At 48.9% G+C, this 26,689-nt stretch overlaps 1 protein-coding gene across 40 annotated transcripts in view; it reads left to right on the plus strand.

The window, feature by feature from the left end:
• The window catches only part of CACNA1C (calcium voltage-gated channel subunit alpha1 C), a 746,135-nt gene that overhangs the window by 332,039 nt on the left and 387,407 nt on the right, over window positions 1-26,689 (plus strand). The window lies entirely within an intron of this gene.

The raw sequence follows: 26,689 nt of genomic DNA on the forward strand, positions 1-26,689 counted from the left end.
TTCATCACAATAGGTCAGGCAGAGTGCTGGGCCCATTATGATCGTATGATCTAAATGTTGTAACCACCTTGTCGCTTGGCAATACCTCCATTTTGCAGATGAGCCAGCTGAGGCTCTGAGAAGATCAAGGTCACATACTTGTTTAAATGGCAGATGTGGAAGTGGGGCAACTGTCTGATTCTACACTCAGGCACCTAACCTCTCTGTGTGCACCTATGAGTAGCTCATATGGCAGACGGCATGGATTTTTTTTCATCATTTTGTTTGGTCAACATGCGGCTTCTTTGTTCCTGTGATTGGGTCTTGCCCTCTTCTCTAATATAGGAGCAGCCTTGGCAGGAAGCAGGGAGAATGGAAGGGGTGTCACATGCCAGAGTGGTCAGAAAAATGAGGTTGCTCAGCAGGTGTCATAAAAATGGATGACTTGTGCCCTGTGCCTTAAAGATGGAAAAATAGAAAGGGAGTGGGGAAAAGAGAGATGTTGACAGATGATGAGTGAGCACAAGTGTTTATCCATGCTAATGGAGTGGGGACGTGATAGCCACTCTGCCCTAATGGTTATGAGGAGCAGTCTCTTCACTGTGAAATGCAGAAAGTGCGGGGAATCTTTACCCAGGAGACAGAGGAACCTAAAACCCTTGACTACAAACAATAGCTGACGCATTTCTCTACGTTCTGGCCTCACAGGCTGAAAAACAGGTCATAGGCAACAAGGACATTTTATGTTGAGGAAAGACTTAGCCCTGACATTGGCTTTGGCTCTTTACATTCCGGGCCCTCAGTCCCAGGCCATTGCAGCACCACATAGCGACAGGCTGGAGAAAAGGTTACTGGGGTCAAAAAGCATGCAGGCCCAGTGTTTTTTCCCTTTCAACGCCAACCCAAAGAAGTTTTCAGAGCTGCTTGCAGAATATCCTCAACCCAGCCCACCTGCTGTGTGCCACCACCCACACTGCTGCCCGGCCACTGGCCCCAGCCTCCTGCCATAGTTTCCCACATCAAGCAGCCACTCTCTGAATTCTCTACCGTGGAGCCGAGGAGTGAGGACAAAGGGAAGAGAAGCTGGGGTTATAAGGGGCCCCACCTAGTTTCAGATGCGCCGCTCGGTCAGTGGTCCAAGGATCAGGAAACAGCCGTCGGCGCGGGGTGGGGATTTCTCTTCCTCGTAAATGTCCTGCTGCCTGAAACTCCTCCGTCGTAGCTTTGCTTTGCTTCTGCTCTTCCATGATCCTCTAAGGGAAAGAGACAACTTTAACTTGCGAACACTCTTATCAGAATCACTTAGCTCATCACATATCAAATGAATCCACGGAACTGACTGTAGAGATGGGGATGGGCTTAGAGAGCCAACTGTGTTGTCATCGTCGTTCTGCCTGGGTCCCGCCTCCGGGGTACCCCCCGCCTTGGTTAGTCAGGGGGGAGCAGCACACTCCTGAGAAAAGGAAAGATGTCCAGAACAGGGCAGGGAAGCAAACGACTCAGTAATAAACTACCTCTGCGGATGTCCGCGAGCTTCCCGAGTGGCCTTCCCCTTGGCCTGCCCTCCAAATTTTCGTTGTCACTTACTCTCCAGCGATGGGAGCACCGAACATATGGGGCTGCCGCGGCAGGGAGCTGCCTTGGTGACGGGGCCATTTACCAGAGGATTTAAAGGCTGTTTCCCCCACGGAGCTGGCCGGGCTCGGGCAGAGCGACTCCGCCTGCGCCAGGAGGATAGAGAACCGTTGGCAGAATCAGAAAGTCGCCGTTAACAGACAAGGCCACAGGCCTGGTTCACGCGTGCTGTCATTAAGATTGTTATTTTTAACGCCTCAAAAGCCTGTGGGTTGTAAGAAAGTGGGCTCTTGCCTCTGCCTCCCAAGACCATAGGCAGAGGGGGGAGAGATGGCTGAGGAACCACCTCCGCGTGTTCGTGTTCCGATGCCCAGGTGCCGGGTTCCCCCACCCTCCAGCCTCACTGCGTGCTTGTGAATTTTGTGAGCGATATTTTGACATTGAAATCGTGCAGGTTGCATCTCTGTGAGACTCCTGGATCCCCTCCTCCTGCTCAGTCTAAATATATGCATAATAGATGTATGTGACTGTCTATACGTTATATGTGTCTGAGTATCCGTACGTTATATATGTGTATACACAGGTGTACATTCACATCTTTTACTTCGGAAAACTTCTCTATCCCCCTTGCACATGCATATATGCGTAACACATATATACTTGTATCTATTTTTAGCCGTGAGGTATATATAGATGTGTTGTCACACTCCAGCACTTGCCAAAAACACAAAACAAAACCAAAAACCGCACACACATTTAAAGGAGGAGGAGCAGATGGGGGAGGAAGAGGAGGAGGGGAAAAAAAGGAAGGGAAGCATTTGAAGCAGGTCATCTTTTCTGTTTCAGCGGCCCTTTGCAGTTGTTCCAAAATCTACTCGCTTGCTGGCTAGTCCAGTCTGAGGAAGACAATATCCCCAGTGGTTATAGCCAAAGGCTTTGGAGTCCAACAGTTCAGTTCAAACACCATATATGCTGTTGTGACCTTGGGCCAGGCACCTGCCATCTTGCAGCCTCAGGTTCCCCATCTGAGGAACAGGGGCAAGCCTTGCTACTGCTTGTAGCTTGTTGGGATGTGTAAGTAAAGGGAAGTGTGTGTGGAGAGTAGGGCACCCTGCCTGCCCTGTGATAAGCTCAACGGGGGCTCAGGTTTCTTTAACAAGAAATGAAATCATTCATGCTAGAAATTAAAATGCAAGTATCCCTCAGGTGACGGTGTCCTCAATTCACATCAAGGCTTCAGTGACTGAGATTATTCATTTTTGTCCTGGCGTTTGGAAAGCAAAGAGAGTCTGGAAACCTCTCTGGCCGACTGCTGTTGCACCAGGGTGCCATCCAGGGCCACTGGGTTGGGTTCTGGTTGTGATGTTGCCAGCAGGTGTGAGTCACTTCCCCTCGTGGTCTGGGGTGCTCATGGAAGAGCTCTCCAAGGGCCCTCCCAACCCTGACCTTTTGTGTCTGTGACGCCAGTCGTGCAGGGAAGTATGCTGAAAGCTGCCCTCAGAGTGACACTGATGTGGTCACCATCTCTTAGCGACTTGACTTTCTTAGTTTGATCATATGTGGGGAATATGTTTTGTTTTATTTACTCTTCCTAATGAGGCTGAACTGAACCAGTGAGGGTATTAAAACATTTTAACGTTATTAGTTTTTAAATTAGCTGGAGCTGCTAGGAGCAGCCTGCTCATTTTATTTATGTGAGAAAGGAGCTTTCAAAGGTCAAGGCCGAATGGCCAGAGTCCTTCATCCCAAAAAAGACAAGTGTGTGAGCTACACATTAGAATCACCACGGAAGCTTTAAAAATACTGATGTAGGGTGCCTCAGGCCCCACGTTTTCTAGGCTCTCCCCACCTTACCCAGACATCACTTTTGAGGCCTAGTGGATTAAACTATATATATTTTCCCGTGTATAAGGGGAGGGAAGGAAGCAGGGAGGGTTGGCATGCTAACCAGCTGTTTCCCATTTCCTACCCAGTGGGTGTCAGTAAGTATTAATTGATGATCTCTTGCCTGATGCCTGGTGTGGTGTAATTCAGGTGCCGTAGGTAGCGGGGCTCAGATCAGATCAGTGCTTCTCAATCCTGAATGACCATCAGAATCACCCGATGATCTTTGAGAAAAATGCAGATTCCTGGGCCCCACTCAGATTTGCTGAAACAGAATCTCTGCAGATAAGAATAAGGAATGAGTATTTTTATTGTTATTATTTGATTTGATAATCAGCCTGGAAAGCAAAGACTTAATTTTCATTTTCCAGGAAAAGATTTTATGTCTTTCCTTTCAATCATCTGAAGGCTCTGGGGTCCACTAGATAGACCACTTATGAGCCAGGGGACCCAGACAGGATACTTATGCTCCCTAAGCCTCATTTCATCATCACCACAATGGTACCCACTTCATAAAAGCATTGGGAATTAAATGAATTAATACATGTAGAATGTTTGGCACGTCACAGATACTCAGTAAGTGTTAACCATCGTCATGACCCATTTTGTAACTCAAGTGGAAGCTACAGACTAAGAGAGAAATTTAGTAGATTTAAAGGATATGAAGTAAAAAATCTGATCCTGGAGTCTGTACAACTCTTGGTGCTGGAGCGGGGAGACTAGTTTTGAATTCTTATCTGAACCAAGAGCTCTGGGGAGGATTGGAGTAATCTTATGCACATCACACTCATGACATATTTATTAAGAACAAAAGCCATCTTTGGGAAAGCAGTGAGGTAGGTCCCAATTACTATCCAAAATGAATTAATTAACATTCATTTATTGAGTGCCTACTGTTTGCTCAGCTTGATGCTTGGTGGTATGACTAAGAAAGGACAATGTTCTCTTCCTTCAGGACATTAGCAGTGTGGTCTGGAAAGCACAGTTAGCACTGTTTGAAGAACAGGAGCCAGATGGGAGGATATGTAATTAAGAGCTATATTGTGTCACTGGAACTCTCTAGGGCTAAAGGAGTCCAGGGTGGGAACTCAATGAGCTCTGAAGATGGTGAGGGCCTTCTTGAGGGAGTAGGGAGAGGGCCTTGAGTCAAGAACCTGCTGGGAATCTGAAGACAAGTCATGTGGAAGGGGGGGTGCTCCCCAGGAGCAGCATAGGACGACATTGGTACAGCTGGGGCTGGGGTGGTGAGTCGCTGCCTGCCTGGGATCCTGAGCCACACGGCCACTTCTCATCAGGGTCACTTCCTTCTGTGGCCTCTGAACAGCTCCCAGTGGTCTGTGGGCACGCAGTCTACTTCTAGGGGTGAGCAGGTCTCAGCAGTGGGTCTGCCCAGGAAGCGTGGACATGGCCTCCATGGCCCAAAGAGCACTGTCTGGGGAGGCACACAGCTCCAGAGCTAGGCTGACTCAGGGGAGGTGAGCGAGTATCCTCCTTCCTCTGGGCCACCACACAGGGGACACAAGTAGAAACATCTGTCCCTGAAGACTAGCTCCATATCCTGCTTTTCTCTGTGGATCTCAAAAGTTTTCCAGTCTTGTAAAAAAATTTTTTTCAAATAGTCATATTTCATACCTTTTGTGAAAAATGCTGCAGCCTTATTAATTCCCTCCTGGAGAATCACAGATTGCTCATTAACATTTTCAAGGTTCAGAGAAGTCTTGTGGTAAAGAAGCCCGCATCACCTCCAAACTTTCTTGACCACAGAACACTTCTTCCTGTGGAGCACCAGGGAATGTTCTGAGAAACGAGTGTCCTAGGCTAATCTCCTGGGGAAAAGTGGGGTAATAAGGTCCTACAAAGCAAGGGCTGAAGGAGCCTTACAGATGCCATCTGCCCTTCCATTTTCCAAGTGAGGTGCACAGGGGCCCCAGACACTGAAGAGATTTTTCCCGAGATACCCCAGACTGGCCAAAGCAGTGGATGGGCACCCCAGATTCCACTCCTGGTATAATGTTCCCTAGTCATTAACCAGCTGGAAATAAAAGTGAGGAGAGACTCGTCAGGCTTTGCAATTCAATGAACCATCAGTGTGCTTGAGAGGCTATTTTGAAGACATTTTAGATTTGTTTCTGGGTCAATAACTTTATAAAAGAAGTATGGTCCAACTGATTTATTAGGAAAAAATTTGTAAACTTTGGTTCACTTACAAGGAAAAGTGTTTGGGTTTCTGAAAAGGATACTGCTTTTGAGGCTGGATGGTTTTCGTGACTGACAAGTGTTTACGAACTGAAATCTGGCTGCCTGGGCTCCTCAGTGAGATGGTGAGACTCGCATTATGAATTCCTGCCCGGAGGCCTCATCCACATCCTTTAATCCAATCGCCAGCCCTGACCCTGGCCCCAGGGCTGGGAAAGGGAAGGGCACCTTATGGACGAGACAGAGGGTGAGTGCTAGGCCTTTGCCTCCTGTGTGCTCTCCATGGTCTTCTGAGGTAAGCTGCCGGAAGCCACCAGTTCCTGGAAGCTCCTTCCCTTGTACCTCTGCCCTCCTGAAAACCTGTGGACTTTTCTTCTCTGCTGGTGGGGGCTGTCCAACTGTATCTGAGTCCTATCCCCTCTGATGGTCCCCAGGCAGCCAGGGTTGGGGGTGAGGGGCTGGCCGCTTACCCTTTCTTACATATGTGCTTTTTCTTTAATATTTTTTTTTAATTTTTTTTATTTATTTATGATAGTCACAGAGAGAGAGAGAGGCAGAGACACAGGCAGAGGGAGAAGCAGGCTCCATGCACCGGGAGCCCGATGTGGGAATCGATCCCGGGTCTCCAGGATCGCGCCCTGGGCCAAAGGCAGGCGCCAAACCGCTGCGCCACCCAGGGATCCCTGTGCTTTTTCTTTAGAAGGGTTAAATGCATTAATAGCTTATTCACCAAAATGTATCCAGACCTATTTTTAGTGCTTTGAACATGTTGACTCTTACATAAGATTCATTCAGTATATATAAACTATTCAGTAAATATTCCCTCATGAGAAGAATGGCATTTGGTCTGTTTTGTTTCTCTGCCCTTCGCGTTCTAATTTCGGACTGGGAGCATGTTGGCTCCATCTCCATGTTGGTTGCCGTAAGATCCAGCTCTGGCTGGATCTCGTTGCCTTTGAGTTGGTGAGAGGTTTGTGCCCCTGTCTGGGAGGCTTTATAAATACAGAACACGCATCACAGTGCAAGTAGGGGAGGCCAGAGAGCAAGAGGCCAAGCTGGCTCTACTTGTAGAGAAAGGGCGGCCTGGTGCTGTGGGGTGCGTGGTGTGGGGAACATCACTCCAGACCCTTTCTTCTTTTCTCTTGCTTCCTCCTGCATCTCCTCCTTCAGCCAAGCTGTGGGAGCTTTTGGCATTAACTGGCGGGGACAGGGTTGAGTGTTGGAGCCGACGTACTGGCTCATGAATATGGCTTTTAGCCACGCAAGTGTCTTACAGGTTGGAAAATGAGTGAAGGGCTCTGTATGAGTTTGCCACAGAGAAGGTACCACAGACAGGTGATGTAAACACAAGAAATGTATTTTTCATAGTTCTGGAGGCTAGAAGTCTGAGATCAAGATGTTGGCCAGGTTGGTTTCTTCTGAGGCCTCTCTCCTTGGCTTGTTGATGGCCACCTTCTCCCTGTCTTCACACCACCCTCCCTCTGTGTCTGCCACAATGACCTCATTTTCACTTACTTAGCTCTGTTAAAAACCCTATGTCAAAATACAGTAACATTCTGAGGTACTGGGGACTCAGACCTCTAGGTATGAATTGGCAGGGGGGGACACATTCAGCCCTAACAGCATCCACGAGTGAATTGGTCTAGATGGACAAGACTGCTCCAGAGGGCTGAGCACACAGGGAGCCCCTGATCCCACCGAGGCACCCAGGGGGCTGGCTGACAACTGGCGTGTCTGGGGACATGGGCTGCTGCAGGAGAGACTGTCTTACTGGGTTCCCATCCCTATTCTCCCTGCACACAGCAAGTGTGCACCGTGCTAGAGGCTGTGGAGGGAGTCCTGGCAGCAGCGTGCTGCCCGCCCGGTTATGTGGGCCCTTTGAGGAGCCACCCTTAGTGCCTGGGGAAATGGCTCCATCTCCCCCACCTGCCTGTCCACCACCTGCGGGGTGGAGAGTGGGTTGTGCTTGCCCCTTCTCCCATCAGAGCTCTCAGAGTTCAGGCGAGGACAGGCAAGAAGATATCTGTCAAGGACTTTGAACTCTGGTGAAAAGTGGAACCTCAGACAGTGGATTCTGGTGAGTTATGAGTCTGTCAGGCAGGGTCAGTGCACACCTTGTGAGCACACGCCCATTAGCACATGCATGTGCTTGTGTGTGTGTGTGTGTGTGTGTGTGTGTGTAAAGGGGCAGAGGGCGCTTGAGAAGGTACCGGGCCCTAGGAGAAACTCAGAGCGTGGCCCAGTCTAGGAGACTCCTTGGGGTTGCCAAGCATTTCCTCCCTCCAAGGCAGGCCGCACCAAGCTCAGGATGCTAGCAACCAGAAGCAACCCAGCACTATGGGCAGGGCTCCCAGAGCCAGGTTTCTGTGGACATGTGAGAGCACCTCCACTGGAAACTGTTTTGCCCTGCTGTGTTTTGCGCCGTTCCACTCCATGAGCAGAGCCAGAGCAGCTTCACAAAGCTGGAAGAAGAAGTGTCAGCTCACATCACCAAGTGTCCAGAGGAGGCACACCCTCTGTCCGTAAATGGACAGCAAGCCAATTTCTTACAGGCACTAAGTGTGTCCAGACCTCCCAGTGAATGAGCCCTCTCTGCACCACACAGGACACTCATCTGAGCCAGAGCAGCCAGTAGCTTTTAAATTCAAAAGATTTTTGAATGCTTTTTGCATCGAAACATGGAGCTAATTGAGGTTCAACACGTGGTCATGAAGCAAGGCTCTGGGGGGGAAGGAAGCACAGGTCAGGATGAACCCAGTATGTGGAGGAAAGAAGTAGCTGCACCTGGGGACTTTCAATTTTTACGGAGTTTTCATCCTGAATATGACATGAAATTCTTACCTCGTTGAACACAGCTCTAAGTAGCTGGATGACAGCCGTGTGCGCATATTTTTAGAAAGATATCTGCCTTGGCATCAGCACCATCCTGAGCCACTCAGAGGACCGCTGGGCAGAGACTCCTTAGCAGGGGCTGAGGGAGGCGTCTGCATATCCATCTTCCCTGAGCTCGTGTCCAGCACACAGATGCACACACCACGGGGGTAGTTATGTATGCAATCTGGCTCCTTGGGCCTCCCCAGCCCCTCCTGTATCTAGTACCTAGCTAGAGACATGGAGTTTAAAATCTGAGACAGATTTCTAACATCACTTAATTCAACCCCATCATTTTACTCTGGGGAAAGCCAAGGCTTGTGACCGGAGACTTGTCCCTGGTCACAAGGCCAGGTGCACGGCGGAGCCTCACATGGAGGCAGCTCTCCTGGTTCCCAGTCTGGTGCTCCTCCCCTCTGTGACAACATGCTTGTCCCATCTTGGATGCTCTCCCCACCATCCTGCCTTTCATTTAGCTGTGTATCCTTGCAAAGGTTCAGAAACAACCCAGACTAGGTGTTCTCCTTCCCACCCCCTCCCCCCAAAGAACAGTTTGCCAGTGAGGCTGAGTAGTGATGTAACATTAACAACAACAGACACCTTCCTGATGTTTACTATGTGCCAGACGCGTTAAGTATATCACTTAGGTTAACTCATTTAATCCTCATGGACGTTCCCCCATTTTAACGGTTGAAGATGCTGAGGCATGAAGAGGTTAAGGAACTTTCCAGAAGTTCTGTTGCTACGGGCGGTGGAGCCAGGACTTGAAACCAGGTGGTCTTGCCCCAGGTGCTGTGTTCTTAACCATACCTCTCTTTTTTTTTGTGAAGGAAGACCCACTGTGCCATGGATCCTGTTGGGTGACAGGCTGGGATGATATGGAAGGGAGTTGGGAAACTTCCAGAAGCTATGGTTTGGTTGTGCAGATTGACGTTTCCCAGGCTCTGGTTCATGATGAGAAGCGTGCAGTGAGCAGACACCGCACACCTTCAGCCCATGTGCTCTGTGGCTGGACACACTCTGGAGCTGAACAGGAGGCCAGCAGGCGGCCTTCAGGGAGAGTGGTGCCCGGCGCCGGCCTCCTGTTCGGGTCCGCTGTCTTCTCCAGAGATTCTACCAGAGAGCATGCAAATGTGCAGGACCCTGCAGGCCCCTCACAAATAGCTAGTTTGAGTCCCAGGACCTGAGTAATCATAGTTAAGTCCTGTCACCTTTTGTCCCCTAGCATGTAAAATGAAGGGAAAAACCCTAAAAATAATCCCTCTTCTGCTTTTCCTCACCTCCAGATCCTCAGAATGTTATTCTTTTCCCAAAACCCACACTCCAAGCACTCCTGAAACTGTACCTCTGTGTATCACACACTGTCTTCCAAAGAATGTCAGATGAACTTTACTTGTAAAAAAGGTCTGTTGGTCAAAAAAATTTTGAGACATGCTGGTTTAGAAACATGCTAAACATGCTGATTTGCTGCAGGACCTATCACTGGGGTCTTTAATATGTAAATATCCTTTGGAAGAAGAGCTAATGCACTTCCATCTAACAAACAGATGAGGAACAGTTCCCAGGCCTGTTTGTCTGGGAACAGCTCCTGCAGCAGCGGTGGTAGGAAGTGAGATCGTGTCCATTTTCTGTCAGGGGAATTCCACGTCCCTGGGGCCTAGATTTGGGTGGAATGGACCCTCCCTTGCCAAATCACCACTGCTACACAGATCCCATTCTTAGCCATCTGTGTGGTCCCCAGCCGAAGCATGAGACATCATCCTGCCAGCCAGCTCTTTGCATCCACTCTCGAGTGTGCTGACTTCCCTCTCTCATCCACTCCTGGGGTGCAGCCTTGGGATGTGCAGAGCTTCAGGTGTCACTTGGACATTCGATCATCCCAGGGCTGTGTTCTGGGCTCCCGCTGACGTGCCCTCAGGGATGCTGCAGGTGGTGATGACCACTGCACTTTCTTCTAGTTTCTGCATCTAGGTGTGGGCTAAGTTTCTTTGGCAAGGGATGTCATTGCCAGAATAAAATCTGAAAGCTGTAGATTTAGTGAGTTGAGACACATTAAGGCACTGAGATGCCTAGGGAGCTGTGCAGGACCACACAGCTCCTTGAAGGCAACAGAGCCATGACTAGAATCCAGCTCCCTGCTGCCCCGGGTTTGTGGGTCTCCCCGCTGCATGGCTGTGCCTCTTGGCAAAGCTCATTGGGGTGGAGGCAGATGGCCTGCAACTTTGGTTCTCAGATTTGACTGGGCAGCACAACCACTGGGGCATTTTCTAAAAATTACAGAGCCATCGATCATGAAGGACCAGGACCATGTGGAATGAATCCAGGGATATTGTCCAGGAAAGACACTTCATCTTTTGAGGCTGTGAATGGAGCTTGCTTTTCTGTGCTGTGATCCTAGAGTACTGAAGAGTTTTGTCTGCTCTCTGGTGCATTTGAATTTGCACAGGGCAAGAAAGTGCAAATTCTTCTGGCTTAAGCCCACTTATGCAACTAACTGGTCACACTCTCAATTCTGAAAGACCAATACAACTGCCCATTATTTCAGACTCTAAAAAGCAAGAGGGACACCTGGGTGCCTCAGTAGTTTGCATCTGCCTTTGGCTAAGATTGTGATCCTGGGGTCCTGGGATCGAGTTCTGCATCAGGTTTCCTGCAGGAAGCCTGCTTCTCCCTCTGCCTCTCTCTTAGTGTCTCATGAATACATAAATAAAATCTTTAAAAAAATAAATAAATAAAAAGCAAGGGTAGAAATGGAAGCTTTTGGAACCATAGAGGCTATGCCAGGTGCGCTTATTATGCCAGGAAGGTTCCTGGCACTGGCCCCAGAGATGATCATTTAGGAGGTCAGGGGTGCAGGTCAGGAATCTGCATTTTTAACTAGCACACTCCCTTTCCACCCTCACCCCATGTGGTTTTGATGCAGTTAATCCTTGGACTACACTTGGTGAAATGCTGATGTAAATAGTAAAGACCTAAGACTGCTTAATTATAGGAATCATTCAAACACCCACATACTAGGATATAAGGCTAGAAACTCCAGTCCCTGGCTGTCCAAGTGGGTTAGAAAAAGAAGCAAGACATTTTTGTTATTAAGGAGGATAACATGTAACAGCCATATCATCTTGATGATTGTTTTAAAAAGCATTTATTAAGCGCCACTTTCTTCATGGTTTTGCAAGCACCATATTGCACTCAATGATCTACACAGATGTGATCCCTGCCTTCTGGTGACTTACAGTCCAGGAAGGAAGGGATGAGGAAGTGGAGCAGAACTATCAGTGGAATGCCAAACACCTAACATAGTGTATGGGAGACACCACAGTTTCCAGGAGGGAGCATGTACCTAGTGCTGCCTGCAGTCAGAGACATACATGGTGGCCTGGGAGGCTGTGACATCCCCCATTTAGAGCTCCCTGTATGGTCCCCAGAGCCATTCAGCTCACCACTTAGGCTTCCCTGGTGGGAACATTTAGTATTCAAAACCCCTTTACAACTCTTGGCTCATTTAACCCTTAATACCCCCATCTGGGAAGTTGTTGATTTATCTCCACTTTACTCACAAGAAGTTAGAGGCTCAGGGAAGTAACTTAACCCAAGTCAAGGCCTCAATTCAGGTCTGTATGACTCCAGGGCCTGCCTCTACTCCCTCCAGGCTCCTTAAATGGAAAGATGGAGTGATATCCATGCCATCCAGTTAGACTTGAGATTGCAGAATTCTTGAAGTGTATCACCGGCAAATCTAACTTGGCTTTTGAATGAGTGGGAGACAAAATGACATTGACAAATAATAGGATTTACAAGAAGTTTTGATTTGTTTAGAGAGATACTATAAACCCTTTAGCATTGTGGACTCGTTTGGAAATTTGACTTCCAAAGGAGCAAATGCAAAGGATTTTTTCAGAACCCAGCCTTCTTTTCTCAGATCTGAAGAGGGAAATAATATGGTCGATGCCTGAAAGTACAGAGTGGGTTATATTTAGCTCTGCCTAAAGGCAGGGGGATGGACTAGATGAAATTTGCAAGGGCCTTCTACTCACAGGATTCTTTCATTCATTGGGTTCCAGTTCTCAGTGCATAAGAGGAGCCAAGGACCCAGTGTGTTTTAGAGATATCATGTAATCAACTCATAATGTTCTCAAGCACATCAGAAAAACCAACTGTTGCCTCCAAACACTCTTCTTAATGCAGATGGAGTTTTCTGTGAATCCTGGAAAATGCACTTGGGTGGGAGGTAGATAAGGAATGGGAAAAGGAAGACAACCCCAATTTTAGCAAACCAAAGGCTGGTGCCTATAACGACACAAAATACTTTCTAGAAATCTAATCCTGGTCATGGGTATAACATCTTTCCCCAGGCTCTCATCCTAGGCTTCCTTTCATGCTGATGGCAGCAAATGGCAGGGCTTCCCTTTCTCTGCTCAGAATCCACAGGACATCACTTTTACTCTGAGGCTGGCCAGGTTCTTTCCTTATGTCAGCAGCTTGGGAGATAGCCACTGTCACCTCATCCCTCCCTTGAAGCACATCTAACTTTCTCAAATAGCAAACTCTGTGTCTTTTAGCAAATGGCTTCCAGATGCTGGAAGCAGCGACCAGTAGAATTTTATTGTCCCCAAACTGTGGTTCTGAGTCACATACTTCTGACTTGAAGGTAATTTGGAATGTAAACAGTGCATGGCATGTACTGGAATTAATTAAAACTACCCTATATTCTCCACGGCTTGCACGACTGCAATTAACTGTTTACATTAAAACTAAGCCAGGCAGATCAACTGGAGTGTGCACAAACCCTTGATTATCACTTTCCCCCTTTTCTTTCAGAAAAAAGTGAAATTGGACCCGAGCTGGCCCAATTCCTCTTGGGTGGCCATGAGTCCCAACATAAGAGGCTTCCTAAGTCTCTTCTCTACCAAAAGGCAAGGAAGGCAGCTTATATGTGGGAAGCACAGGTGGGGCTTCACACGTTTGCCTAGAATCAGTGACAGGCATGACCCCTTTCACTTGCTCTGTCAGACATCAGAGGCTTATTTAACTAGGAATGCAGTATGCATATAGCAAGGGATGGTTACAGCCATCGTGGGCCTGCAGAGAAAGCCATGGCATATAGTGGTACATGGCTGCTAAAACTAGAGATGGGCTTGGGGACTAGTTTTTTAATTTCATGATGGCATTGAAAAGTAGGCTGAAGGTTCTGGAGATGGATGATGGTGGTGGTTGCTTAACAATGTGAATGCACTTAATGCTGCTACACCATACACTTAAAAATGGTTCAGATGGCAAATTTTATGTTTATGTGTATCTCCCCCCCCCCCCCATAAAAAAGTAGGATGATCAGGCTGTAAAGGCTCTTTGGGACTATGCAAACTATGAGGGTCTAGAATATTCCTCGCTGTCCACCATGCAATACAAGAGAGTGAAGTTGTTGCTCTCTGGGAACAGTTCCACACAATGCCAGGGTGTCTCATGGGCATAACAGGGAAAATAACAGGGAGCTATGCCCCTGGGACCCACCAGTCCCTCACATCCCCTCCATGTCTTGAGTGACAAATGGCTGTATCAGTCAAGCCAGACTAAAAGGGGAGCACGGTCCTTGGAACATGAGTCCAGTACATTCTGTGGAGTGAGTTAACCTATGAAGATACGGGTCATCCCCAAACCACACTGTAGGTGATAATTCAGACTTCACTTCCTTCCCCCCTCCCCCCCCCCCCAATAAAAGGAGTTTCTTCGAAACTGCTCACAAAGTGAAGTGAGGACTTTGAGTTCGATTTCTTCTGGCACCTCTGGTAGGCTGCTACTCAGTAGGAAACTAGCTCAGAGGTCTTTGGAAAGAGAAAAAATCTAAGATTAAGGGCCGAGAAAATCCCCAAGAAAAGATAAAGATCACCCTTGCAGTGAGGCTTAAACTAAATGACAGTTTGGGACAACATTTGTTGGGTCACTCCTAATGTCAATTCAGACCATCTGGGCAGTGGCTTTTCCGGACTTAAAGGAAGTGGAAGCTTTGCCCTCAGACATAAACACATGCTCCTTCCCTCCCTCTCTCAGGAAGCAAGTCTGTCAGGTAGGAGTTAAGGGGACCCAGTTAATGGTGAAGCGGCATTAGCAGGTTGGTTGAGAACGAAGCAGATGGGGCTGATGGAACCAGGCTTTCAGCTGAAAAAAAAAGCTTTTATTGCTCTTTATCTATTGACACTTTTTCAATTAATGAGCCTCCCCTGAGATGATCTATCGCCTCCCTGTCTGAGCAGGAAATAATTACCATCAAAGCAATTCCATCATATGCCATGCGTCTTTCTTGTGGCTAGAGAAGCTACAGGGAAAATCGGCAGCCTCCTGCCTGCTGTGATTCTGTGAGCACAGGGCCCCAGCTTTGGAAACCGAGCATCTTTCTGAAGGGCTCAGCCCCTACTATGCTGCCTCCTCTTCTTCCTTCTCTCGCCTCCCGCTTCCTGGTCTCTTTGGGCCTGGTGACAATGTTAAGAAATCTAACCATGTGACCTGCTCTCTCTGAGGGGCCAGAGAGGCTGGAGCCCCCACTTTCTCTTATTCTTGGGATCAGCTGTGTTGCTCATGTATTTAAATGCCTAGGAACATGATCCAGTAGGGGTTACCTTAGGATCAAATTTTTATCTTAGAGGTTTTTTTCTTTTTGAGAGTTCAAAATTCTCCCCATATCATCTGATATTTTAAAATAAATAAATATAAAGTTTATTGAGCTAACACATGAATATGGCAAAATTAGAAGCTGTAAGTGTACAGTGCAGCTTGGTGGATTTTCAGAGTCAACGCTGTGTAGCTAGCACCCAGATCAAGAAGTAGAGCATTATTTGCACCCCTAGGTGTCTCCTTCCAGTCACTCCCTCTCCCTTAACTACCGTCTGACTTTTAACTGTGTAGCCCAGTTTAGTTCCTTCTTTGTACTTTATATAAATGAAATCATACAATATGTACCTTTGGGTCTAGTTTTCTGCCCTCAAAATTATTTTGAGTTTCATCCATTCTGTGGCCTGTAGTTGTTATTTGCTCATATTCATTAATAAATAATATTCCATCATGTGAATAAACCACAGTCTTTATATCCATTTTGGTATTGATGGATTTTTAGTTGGTTTAAAAAAATAGTAAACATATGCATGTACTTCATTTAAGTGTAATTTCTAGGAGTGGAATTCCTGAGTCATCAGGTATGTGTATATTTAGTTTTACTATTGCCAGTTTTACAAAGTGGTTCCACCAGTATGAATTTTTTTCAATGTAGAATAATGTAAGAACAGTTCTCCACTGCCCTCACCCCCAACCACCATCTTGCTTTTACAAAAGGAAACACAGAGGTGTGACTTCTCAAAGTGAAAAGGGTCAGATCTTCTGACCCCTCACAGGATAATCTTTCTGTTAGCCTATAAAAGACTCTTCCTTTTGATGGTTATATGAGAGAGAAGGGCCCAGCATCCTCATGTCCCTCAAACTTTTCTTCCACCAGTTCTTCTACATTGATAATTTTTCACAAAGTGTCTTATTTATTTATAAGGTTTATAAGTTTCTAATTTATTTATAACTCCAAGTGCTTAAACACAGATGAGCACCAAAGGAGTGGTCATCTTTTCCTTACTTATCTGGGGGATTTAGGCAAGCATGAATCCCTGCCCCTCCCTTGATGGATATCATCCATGACTGGCTGCTTTTCTTTGTACCAGTAATCTGGGAATGAGAGAAATGAGTGTTTGCTTAAGACTGAATTTATGACAACATGAGACCAGCCACCATCAACTCGGCTGATGAGTGCCCAAGTAAGCATGCCACATATTTGTGTATTTTTCCTTCCAGCTACCCGCCCTTCTTGCTTTCTTGATTAGGAAGCTGTGTTGTCAATGTGTTTGATTTATGAGGGGAAAGAATAGGCTCCAGCAGTCCCTTATGCCACTGGCAGTTTCTATCAAAGAAATAAAGGAAGGGAGACCTCTGCTCACCATGCCTAGAACAGAGCTCCAGGGGTGCCTCAGTCATCCTCCCCTGAAGGGCTTGCAGGAGCGGGGGGAATGGGAAGAAAACCTATGGAGCAAAGTTTAAGTTCTGGGCATTATTTTAGGTATGTGGATGCAGCTGACGGAGCAAATGAATGAATGAATGATTAGTTTTGAAATACAATTAAAAGAGCTGCTGCTTGTTTCCCCAGAACTGAAATCTTCTGAGATTATACTTAGATCTAGATTAAGAGTGCTCTAAGAATACATGGCTTTTTGCACAAAATCCCTTAATGTTCTCTAACCCTGGGAACCTCTTCTCATCAACAGAAAGATCAATGTTACAGTTCTTTGTATATAAGACTCTTTTGGCTTCTCCAGAACCAGCTCTGAGCATGAGAATAATCACAAGCCATGAGCACTTAGCAGAGGACAGGGGCTTTGTGGACAGAGAGGTGACTGGGGGCCCTATACCCCTACTCAGGAGGTCACTAGCTCCATTAAGAGAATAGGGTTGGGGCCTGTTCATCTTCCACTCGCCTGGGGCAGACCCCCAAAGATGGACACATCCAGAGCAATTAAGAGCATGGTCTGTGATGTCAAATCCCAGCTTTGCTATCTCCTAGCTATGGGACCTTGTGAAAGTACCTGTATTCCTCTGAGACTTTAGGTTTCTCCTCTATAAAATGGGGATAATCATACTGACCTCACTGTTGTTATGAGGGTTCTGTCATTCACTGTGTGTAATGTGCAGGGCATGTGGGAAACATTCAAAAGTATTGGCTATTATTTTTGTTTGTGGAGAAAATTTTCCTCAGGCATGTACTAAAGGATGTTCCTTTTGGAAATCTGCTTCATGCACAAGCCAAGATAGAACTGACACATAATGCTCACATAGGACTGGTTGCTTTTGGAAAGTCTGCTTCAGCTGGTGAGGAAAGTCCTTGTTAGTTCTGTTCAAAATGCCAGGCACAGGCTCAGGCATGGCTAGAGTAGTGTCTGTAGGGTTAGATCCCTGGAGACCCCTGTGGCCAAAGAGACCTCCTTAACTACTTGTTGATGCCTGAAACACTATTAACTCATTAGTTCACCAACAAAGGTGACCAAGTAACCAAGTATCTGCTTAGTCAAGGCCTTGCTGGCACCCTATGCGACTGTTCATAGGCTCATGCTATCAAGAGAGCTGGTTGCCAGTAGAGAGAAATGCATAAAAAGATGGCCAGTGACACAGGGAAGTGGCTGCCACCTACTGAGTGTTGGTATGATTTTGTGGATTAAATGAGATTATGTGGGCCAAGCACTCAGCATAGTGCCTGAAATATGACAGGCTATCATTACCTTCCACATCAAAGCCAAAACAGAACAGAAAGAGAAAAAAAATCAAATATTGGTGAGGATGTAGAGAACCTGGGATTCTCATGCACTGTCAACAGGAATGTAAAGTGGTGAAGCTACTATGGAAAAGAGTATGGAAGTTCCTCAAAAATTTAAAACAGATCTACCATATTATCTAGCAATTCTACTTCTGGATATATATCCAAAAGAATGAAAGGCTAGGTCACAAAGAGATGTTTGTACGCCCATGTCCATAGCAGCATAATTCACAACAGCCAAAAGGTGAAAGAGATCCCATCATCCATTGATGGATGAATGGATAAACAAAATGTGGCCTAGTCGTACAACGGACTGCTCTTCAGCCTTAGAGAGAGAGGAAATTCTGACGCAGGCTACCATGGATGAAGCTTGAGGACTTTATGCTGAGTGAAATAAGCCAGTCACAAAAAGACAGGGACTATATGATTCCACTTGCATGAAGTATCTGGAGTAGCCAAAGTCAGAGACAGTAGGTGGGATGGTGATGAGGAGGGGCTGGAGTAGGGGAGAAGGAAGAGTTGTTTAATGGGTACTAGAGTATCTGTTTTGCAAGATAAGAGTCTGGAGAATGGTTACACAGCAATGTGAATGTGCTTAATGCTAATGAATTGTACGCTTAGAACTGATTAATATGGTAAATTTTTTATTTATGTGTATTTTGCCACAATTTGTTTTAAATGAAAAAACTGTTTTAAACATAAAAGGAATGCAGTAAGTAAATTTTTGCTGTGTCTGAATCCCGCTGAACAGAAGTAATGTCTTGGAGGGTGTGAGCACTGTGGATGAGGGCAGGTCCCCCTGATGACTGGACGTGGGGACACGGAGAGGAGAGAGGCCAGTTCTGGAGGGGATGGCTGTAACTCCTCAGGTCCCTTTGCTGCTGTGATCTACGTGAAGAGATCTCAGGAGAGCAGATAAAAAGACATGATCGCCTTTCATTTCATAATTAAACTGAAACCAGCCCTGGGAGAGGTGATAACACAGTGACTTAAACTCATTGGAAGGAATAAATAAATGGCATCATGTTTTAATTAGTGGGGGGAAGCTCCCGGAGGCTGAGTCCTGAGGAGATGTTCCGTCTACACGTGCTATGGAGGCAGGAAGTGGAGAGCCATGGGGTAAGGTACTCCCAAGACACACTGGAAGGTTTGCTTAGGGTTGGGAGTGGGGCTGATGGGTACAAGTGGCTTGCTTGTAATTAGGAATGACCAGGAAAGTGCAAGTTGTTCTAGCCTAGTTGACTTTCCCCAAATCAGGTGATTGAAGACTTTTCTATAGGCCCCTCCATTCAGTCTCCTTCTGGAGTTGGAACCCACACAGTCAGAAAAGGTTTTATGAGAGCTGCGAAAAGTAATTACAGGCCTGACAGGTGGCTGCAAGTCAAGGAGACATCTTACTTTGTGGACACTTCAACAATTTCAGTGAGGTGATGGGGGCGGGGCAGTGTGACACTCATGGTGTCAGCCTGCCGTACTGAGCCACAGACCAGCACCACGTTGCAAGAACCTTCCTTCCTGGATGAAGACCAAAGGCAGACAGATCCAATGACACTTGGGATAAATTGGTCTTTATTCTCAGGTTTGCTGTGCAGGCCAGAAAGAGGCATCATCCATCTATCCTCCCAGTGGCTGGCCACGTTGTTCAAGTGCTCACTCTGTGTCCAGCACTGTGTCGGGCCCAGGGCTGTACAGTCTGCAAGGACATGGCCCCTGCCTTCCAGAGGCTCATAGTCTAGAGACCCATTGCTGGGGGTCTCGGGAAACAGTGGAGTCAGAGTGGCTGCTGGGACACAGCTGGGGACTCGATGCCACGTGGCAGGCAGACACTTGTGCAGCAGTGCTGGCAGGAAGGAAGTGTCCAAAGGGAGAGAGACGGAGAAAAGGAGGGAAGGGAGGAAGGAGGGAGGAAGTCACGCCAGGCTACTCCTCTGAGTTCTGCTCCCTGAGACAATGACTGAGACGTTCAGAATTGAGCTCCATTTCTGATAATACTGACATCTTCCCGAGGCTCTAATCCTGTCTCCAGGGGTGCTCATAAGTCTCGGACACTGGTTCTTTCCTGGGAACGTTAGGTTCACAGGCTCCCCTGTGGGAGGAAGTCAAAGGGCCCTCCTACTGTACTGTATCGTCAGCTCTGTCACTGCCCTGACCAGGCAGGGATCCCTGTGGATCCCTGAAGCCTCGAGGGCTCCCTCCCAGAGCCTATGTGATGTGCGGCTGCCAGGAACCGTACAAGAACGGATCACTTTCCCACACGGCAGTCCGGGAAGCAGACGGGCTGTCCTGCGTGGCTTGAGCTCCTGACACCCCTTGCACCCTGTACCCCTTTTGCTCCTTGGGAAAAGGTCCTGGCAGCACTGGTTGGCTGGCTTCCGGGGTCCACCTGTGGGGGCGCCAAGAGGTGAGCCTCAGGCCTGGGGCTGTGGCTGCTGCTCATTTCCCGAGGTCTCATCACAGACCTGCGCAACCCCCCAAGAGCAGGCCCCATCTTCTTCCACCTGTCAGACTTTCATTCCTTGCTTTGCTCTTGCTGTGGATTTTAATCTTATCTGACTCATCTACAGGTTTTGGGCAGGTAGTGTGCTGGGCTGAGGAGGGTTGAACGTTCCCTGGGAGGGAAGGCAGCAGGAGTGCTCAGGGGGAAGGGGCCAGATCCTGAGACAACCCAGGGAGGCACCCCCTGACACAGGAGGTTCCCGCCAGACATTTCAATTCCTCACGCTTGAGTCATTTTAGTGTTTCAGGGAAAATACAAACCGCTTCCCAGGGCTGAGGAAGCCCCATGAGCTATTCTGGTCTTGGCACCAGCTCCCCACCCCTCTGCAGCAGGTCCCCTTGGGGCTTTGCTGCAGGATGGTCTCTTAACTCTGCCATCACGTATTTCCTTTCCCTTCTCAGGCAGCCAGTCCCCTCTCCGCCCCCTGCCCCCCAGGGATTCTGCTTCTAGCTGGTCCAGGCTCAGGCCACTGGGTGTGTCCCCTGCCTGAGGACAAGCCCCATTGTTACTGACCTCGGGGCCCCTGGCTCCAAACTGAGCAGAAACATCGGATTTCCAGTGGTTAGTCAGTGCCTGCACTCACATCCTGGACCCCAGGCCCTCTGGGACCCACACTCCCTAAACCCAGCCTCGCAGCCTTGACTTCTTCCAGGCCGCCCGAACAGCCAGCAGCTCTACCCTCCATGGCAGTCTCAGTCTTGCTTTCATGTATTTCCCATGTGTTTGTTGAATATATATATTTGTAGTGAAAAAGAAAACAGCAAATACCCAAATATCCAATACCAATATGTCCTATTCAGGTCCTGCGTAGTCTGAGGAAATACACACAGAGCATTAAATAGCAATTACTGTAATTAGCGGGCTGCACACGTGATCGTCACCCTTGGGCCTCTGCCCTTCCCGTTTCTGTGCCCGTGGCATTTTGGTTACTACGAGGAAGGGCGGGGGGAGGGACTGGTGCCCCGGGCTTGCTTCCCGAATCAGGTGCATGAAGATCTTTCTGGGTTGCCATCGCCTCCCTCTAAGGCTGCCTTTCTCTGTGACCCACCCTCAGGGCACGGTGCCCCTTGAGAGAAGGACTGTATTAATTAAGCTCATCTCTGAGGTTTGCAGCCTAGGCTGGGCATTTAGGCCAAGGCGGCTAGGGGCAGGAGCAGAAGACAAGGACGCCAGTATTCCCAACATGCTTGGAAACCTGAGCCTGTCTGCACGCGTCCCGGGCCCGCCCCAGCCCCGCTTTGCACACTCTCCACACACACGCCACGACAGTTCCAGGTCCTGGGTGAGAGCCAGAACTGCTGGATCCCCCAGAATCCTTGGAGCAGAGGAGAGGTTCCGATGGCCATGACCGCTGTAGCAGCAGCTGTGTATGGCTACGGGTGGCTGAGGCTGCAGCCTGGAATCACATGCTACAGTCGCTGCATTATTGAAAATTAAAGGTGTGTGAGGCACAACCTCGTCCTCCGGCCAACACAGGCCTGCCCGTTGGGCCCAGCTCAGGCTGCCAGGGTCACTGCAGCCAGCTGTAGCCCTGATGGCTCTTCAAATCCTCCCACCTTTCCCAGGGGACCTCTTTCTGGTTTCTAGAGTGTGGTGGGGGAAGGAGCAAGTGCCTGTGGAACCTCAGTCCCTCCTCTGTCCCCTGGTAGGACAGGATGGCCTCTGCCTTCCATCCCTCAGTGAGGGCAGTAGAGCCATGGAGTCTCCCACTGCTAGCAAGGTTGGTCAGGACCTTAGTTCCCCATCCATAAAATGGGGACAACCCCCCCCCCCCGCCACCTCATAGTCCTGATGGGATGATTTAATGCAATACTACTTAGCCATGTGTTGACATGGATGAATTAGTTAATTAATTCATTAGTCCTTGTGAGTTGGTACATACTGAGCACCTGCTGGATGTCAGCAGGGACGACTAGGTTCTAGGGATACCATGGTGAGTAAGCTAGAGCTTCCCTCTATGTGTGAGTGTGGGGTGGGTGCGGAGAACAGACGATGAAGTGCAGATCAACGAAAAAAGCAAGTCGTTTCAGATTGCGATAGATGCTAAGAAGGAAGTGAAATCACAGGGTGGGAGCTGAGGGCTGTCTGAGAAGGTGCTGCGACTTGAATGAGGGAAGATAACTAGCCGTGTCACAGTCTGGAGGAAGAGCGCTGGAGGCAGAGGAACAGCTAATGCAAAGACTCTGAGGCAGAAAAGGGCAAAGTCAGACTATGTTGTGATGGTGTCAGGTTCCTGCCTCAAAGGTATAGTGCAGAGGGACCTGGGTGTGTACGTCCAGAGAACTCCCACCTCTGAGGGACCGCTGCGTTCGGGAGGCATCTCAGCTTGGCAAGAGAGCTCAGAACTAGATGTAGCTGCCGAGCCATCATATTTTGTTCAATAGCTAAAACTCATTTCTTTATAGACTCTTATAAGGAATCAATTCAGGGTCCCCTGGGTGGCTCAGTCAGTGAAGCATCTGTCCTCGGCTCAGGTCCTGGGATCGAGTCCTGCTTGGGGCTCCCTACTCAGTGAGGAGCCTGCTTCTCCCTCTCCCTCCGCCTGTGCCTCCTGCTTATTCTTTCTCTCTCTCTGTCAAATAAATAGTCTTTTTAAAAAAGAAATCAATTGAATCTGTTGAGTTGCCTTACGCTGGTAGGTGCATACCATTTACCATTGCAGGGTACTTGTCGTGCAAATATGCCTGCTCCGAGGATGTGCAAGGAGCAGTGCTTGAGGATCTGGGAAGGTCCACTTGCTCACGAGGTGCAACCTGGTGACTCACAGGTGGTTCTGGAGCCCCCCCCCACCCCCGCCCTGATGATGGTTTCTATTTTTAATGAATGTAGTAGTGGTGCTCCTAAATGCAGAAACCTCTGAGGATTGCCCGAGGGCTGGGAAGGGGGCAGCACATCAGCTCCAGGGATCATGTATCCTGCCACCACGAGGTGCCCCAGTGGTCCCTCTTGGTCATGATGCTCCACGTACGGTCTCCAATCTCTTCCAACTGCGCCATCCCATTGGAGCTCAGAACAAGCCTGAGAAGGCAGCAGAGGGCTTGTCACCTCCAACTCAGTTGCTCATGGGACTGTCAGTTCTGACGGTCCACATCGTGCACCTGAGCTTTGGCCCAGCCCTGCTCTCGAGTCTTTCTCACTATGTTACTGCTCTTCTGCATCCCCTTCCCCCTTCCTCCGGCTCCCTCTCCCTTTCTCCGCGCACATGCAGAAGACAGCCAAACACAGCTGCAGCTCTTTTTCCGGCAGATCTTGCTGCGTCTTCTCAATCTGGTAAATCACATTTCTAAGTAAATTTGAAGTTTTGAAGTTGTTCTTTAAGCTCACCATCCAGAGAAAAACAAAAGGCAGCCCAGCAGCTTTCATTGGTGGCAGCATGGCTGGGCTCTGCTCTTCGGGAGCTGAGTGGGTTTGTGCTCTCCACCGCAGCTCCTGTTGGCAAGGGCAGTGGGGAGACAAGAACCTGGTTCGTTGGTGGACCAGGCCAGCAAGGACGGGACCCAGGGGGGTGACTGGGTGCTCTGGGTGGGTGGAACATGGAACCACCTGGAAACAAATCGGAGGGAGGCTGGCTACAGCCCCAGAACCCACCCTCCCACGCTGGCCTCCCCCTGCGGGTCCCCATATGCTGAACCTTCTGCCCTGAACCTGCCCCCTTCCGGCCCTGAAGAGAGCAGACTCTTCGCTTGGTGAAAACCAGCTCACCTCACAACCTACTTTCCAGTGGCTCCTGTGCTGCTCTTTCCTAGGTGGTATCTTCACCAGAGGCTTGGGGAACCGCAGTAAGACAAGAGTGAGCCTAACAGAGGCTGAGTAGGGCTCTGTGGTGAGTCGGCTCAGGGAGTCAGGTGAGGCAAGCTTCTGGAGGCAGCCTCCAGACGGTGTCTGGGAGCTGAGGGATGGGCTGGGGACCTTCTGTCTCGAGTGGGGGCAGACCTTGTCCTGTTTCCAAGCAGAGCCGAATGGGTGAGAGCTTGGAGTGGGGAGTGGTGGTGGCAGAAGAGCACCTGAGAGCCAAGCCCTTCCCGCTCAGCCTCCTGTGTGGTAGGCCTTTCCATTGCTCTGGTGCGTCCGGGTGGTGTAGTCTGTCTGGACATTTCCATTTGAGAACAAGCCAGTTGGCTCTATATATAACCCAAGTGTCCAGAGAACTGTCAATCCTTCTCTCCAAGCCTAAAAATAAGAGTGCAAGTCCCAGCTCTGATGCTTGAAAGTGACTCACAGTAGCCTCAGTTTCCCTCAGAAGAGTGAAGGGTGGGGCTGACATCCATGGACCTCCTCGGCCTTGTGCAAGACATGCAAGCACCTCACAGGGCAGTGGACGCTTGGGGGGAGTCCGACAAGTGTTCGTTGCTTTATCAGTCTTGCTTTTTGGAGGTTTTCCATGTTTCATGTTGTCATTTCTCTGGACCAGGAAGGGACTAGCTGTGACCTTATTGCCCAGCAACTTTGCCCCGGGGCACCCGAGCATGTACTCGGACGATATGCTGGATTTGTCCCCATGTTTGCTCAAGGCAGTTTCATATGTGCAAGAGGAGTGCACAGCACTCCCAACCCCTCCTGCCACTCAGAGCCACTGAGGCCCTGTCTGCCTGGGAAACTGCTTCCTCAGCCCGCACCTGTTGGAGAAGGAGCGTTGCCAGGATCCTGATGCTTTCAGCTGCTTTTCTGTTCTGCTCTTCTGTCTGAAGTAGGAAATAGGGCAGACTTGCTGCTAGACTCCAAAGGTCATTAACAATATGAAATGGAAATAAACAGGCCTCCATAAATCACCTGCTTGATGGGCCTGTGTGGTAGGGTGTGGGGGGGGTGGCACTGGGCCAGGGGAGCTGAGCTGGGTCTCTGCGTGGCCTGCCTCTGCCTTTGCCCTGCTGTCTGATGCACCCATGAGGGAAAAGCGATTGCACACCTATTGTATGCCGGCACTGTGCTGGGCACTTTCACCTTGGTTATGGACTTCACCATGACCCCGCAAGAAGGGAACCTTCATCTCCATTTCCACAGATGAGAAAATCAGAGAGGTGAAGTGACTGAGTCAAGGACACACAGATTTAAACCCAGGTCTGTTCTCAAACTCCACCTGGGCATGGGCTCTTTTGCGAGCACTTAGCCATCTGAGAAGTTTGTGCAGTGCTGCGAGGTGGGCAAGTGCACTGCCCTCTCCAGCTCCCTTCTGCCTCCCCCGCCTTGTGCTACCTTTGGTCCAGAGCACCCACCCTCTCCAAAAGCCCTTCCCGAGCAACCTCTGCCCCCCTCCGATGCTGTCTAATCTCCAGTCCCATTTCCTCTGAGCTCCTTTCACACTGGAAAATTATCCACTAAACTCTCTGATGCAGTAAGAATACTTGGTCACAAAATGGTAGATGAGTTCACTAATGGGGCACTCTGTAGGACATTTGCCGATAATCCCTACCAAGTAATTGGCTAGTGGTTGCATTTGGGGGCAGGGAGGGCGGTCATGGCATAGGTTTATTGGAAAGAATATGGGCTCTGATAGACATCAAATCCTGATCCTCATTAATATGGATGAGGGTGAATTACACAAGCTCTCTGGGCTCCTGCCATATGATTTGTAACCCAGGGATTAAGTGATATTCTGCACATTGGGCACACAGCACAGAGCCTGGCACCCAGAGGAACCGTCAATAAATGGTAGCTTCACTCTGGTCCCTTTTGAAGCCAAACAGATTTTTTTCCTGCTTCCTTTCAAATCCTGTAATAGCTGCCAACTGCACTTGTGAGTAAGGCCAGTCCTGGCCGCATGGTCAAGGTGGCATTGCCCTGGTCACGTCCTGAGGGCCACTGTGCCCCGGGCTCCGTGAGCAGCAGGAGGCTTTCCCTAGAGCAGGGAGGAGGAGGGGGCAGGAGGAGGACACAGGCCCCCACTCTGGGTTTGCAGCTGGCTTTCCCAGGGGTCCTCCCCCCTCCACCCCCTTGGACCTCCGGCCCTGTGCGCCCTCTGCTGGTCACTGTGGGAGAAGGACATGGGAGGGGCTAGGGGTAGGGAGTTCCACCTTAGCCGTGTTTCAGGAGCACTTTATTTTTCATTAAGTTTTTCAGAAGGGATTTTGAGAGATGGATTAAGAGAGGCAGGGGGAAGGAAAAGAAAAAGGGAAAGGAAAAGGAAAAGAAAAATAAGACTCTTAAAAATAAGAGGGGAGAGAGCATGCTAGAGAAAAGAAGCCCATTGCAGGGCAGGAGTGGGATTAAGGGGATGAAGGCCTTATGGTATGTCTTTCACAGGGAGTGTCCTGCCTGAGAGGGAACTCTGAGCTCGTGTTCATTAAGTATCACCTGGGAATCTTGTAAAAACTGCAAATTAAAAACATTACTAGGGACACCCGGGTGGCTCG

Source organism: Canis aureus, chromosome 25, assembly GCF_053574225.1.
Source record: "Canis aureus isolate CA01 chromosome 25, VMU_Caureus_v.1.0, whole genome shotgun sequence".
NCBI classification, from domain to species: domain Eukaryota; kingdom Metazoa; phylum Chordata; class Mammalia; order Carnivora; family Canidae; genus Canis; species Canis aureus.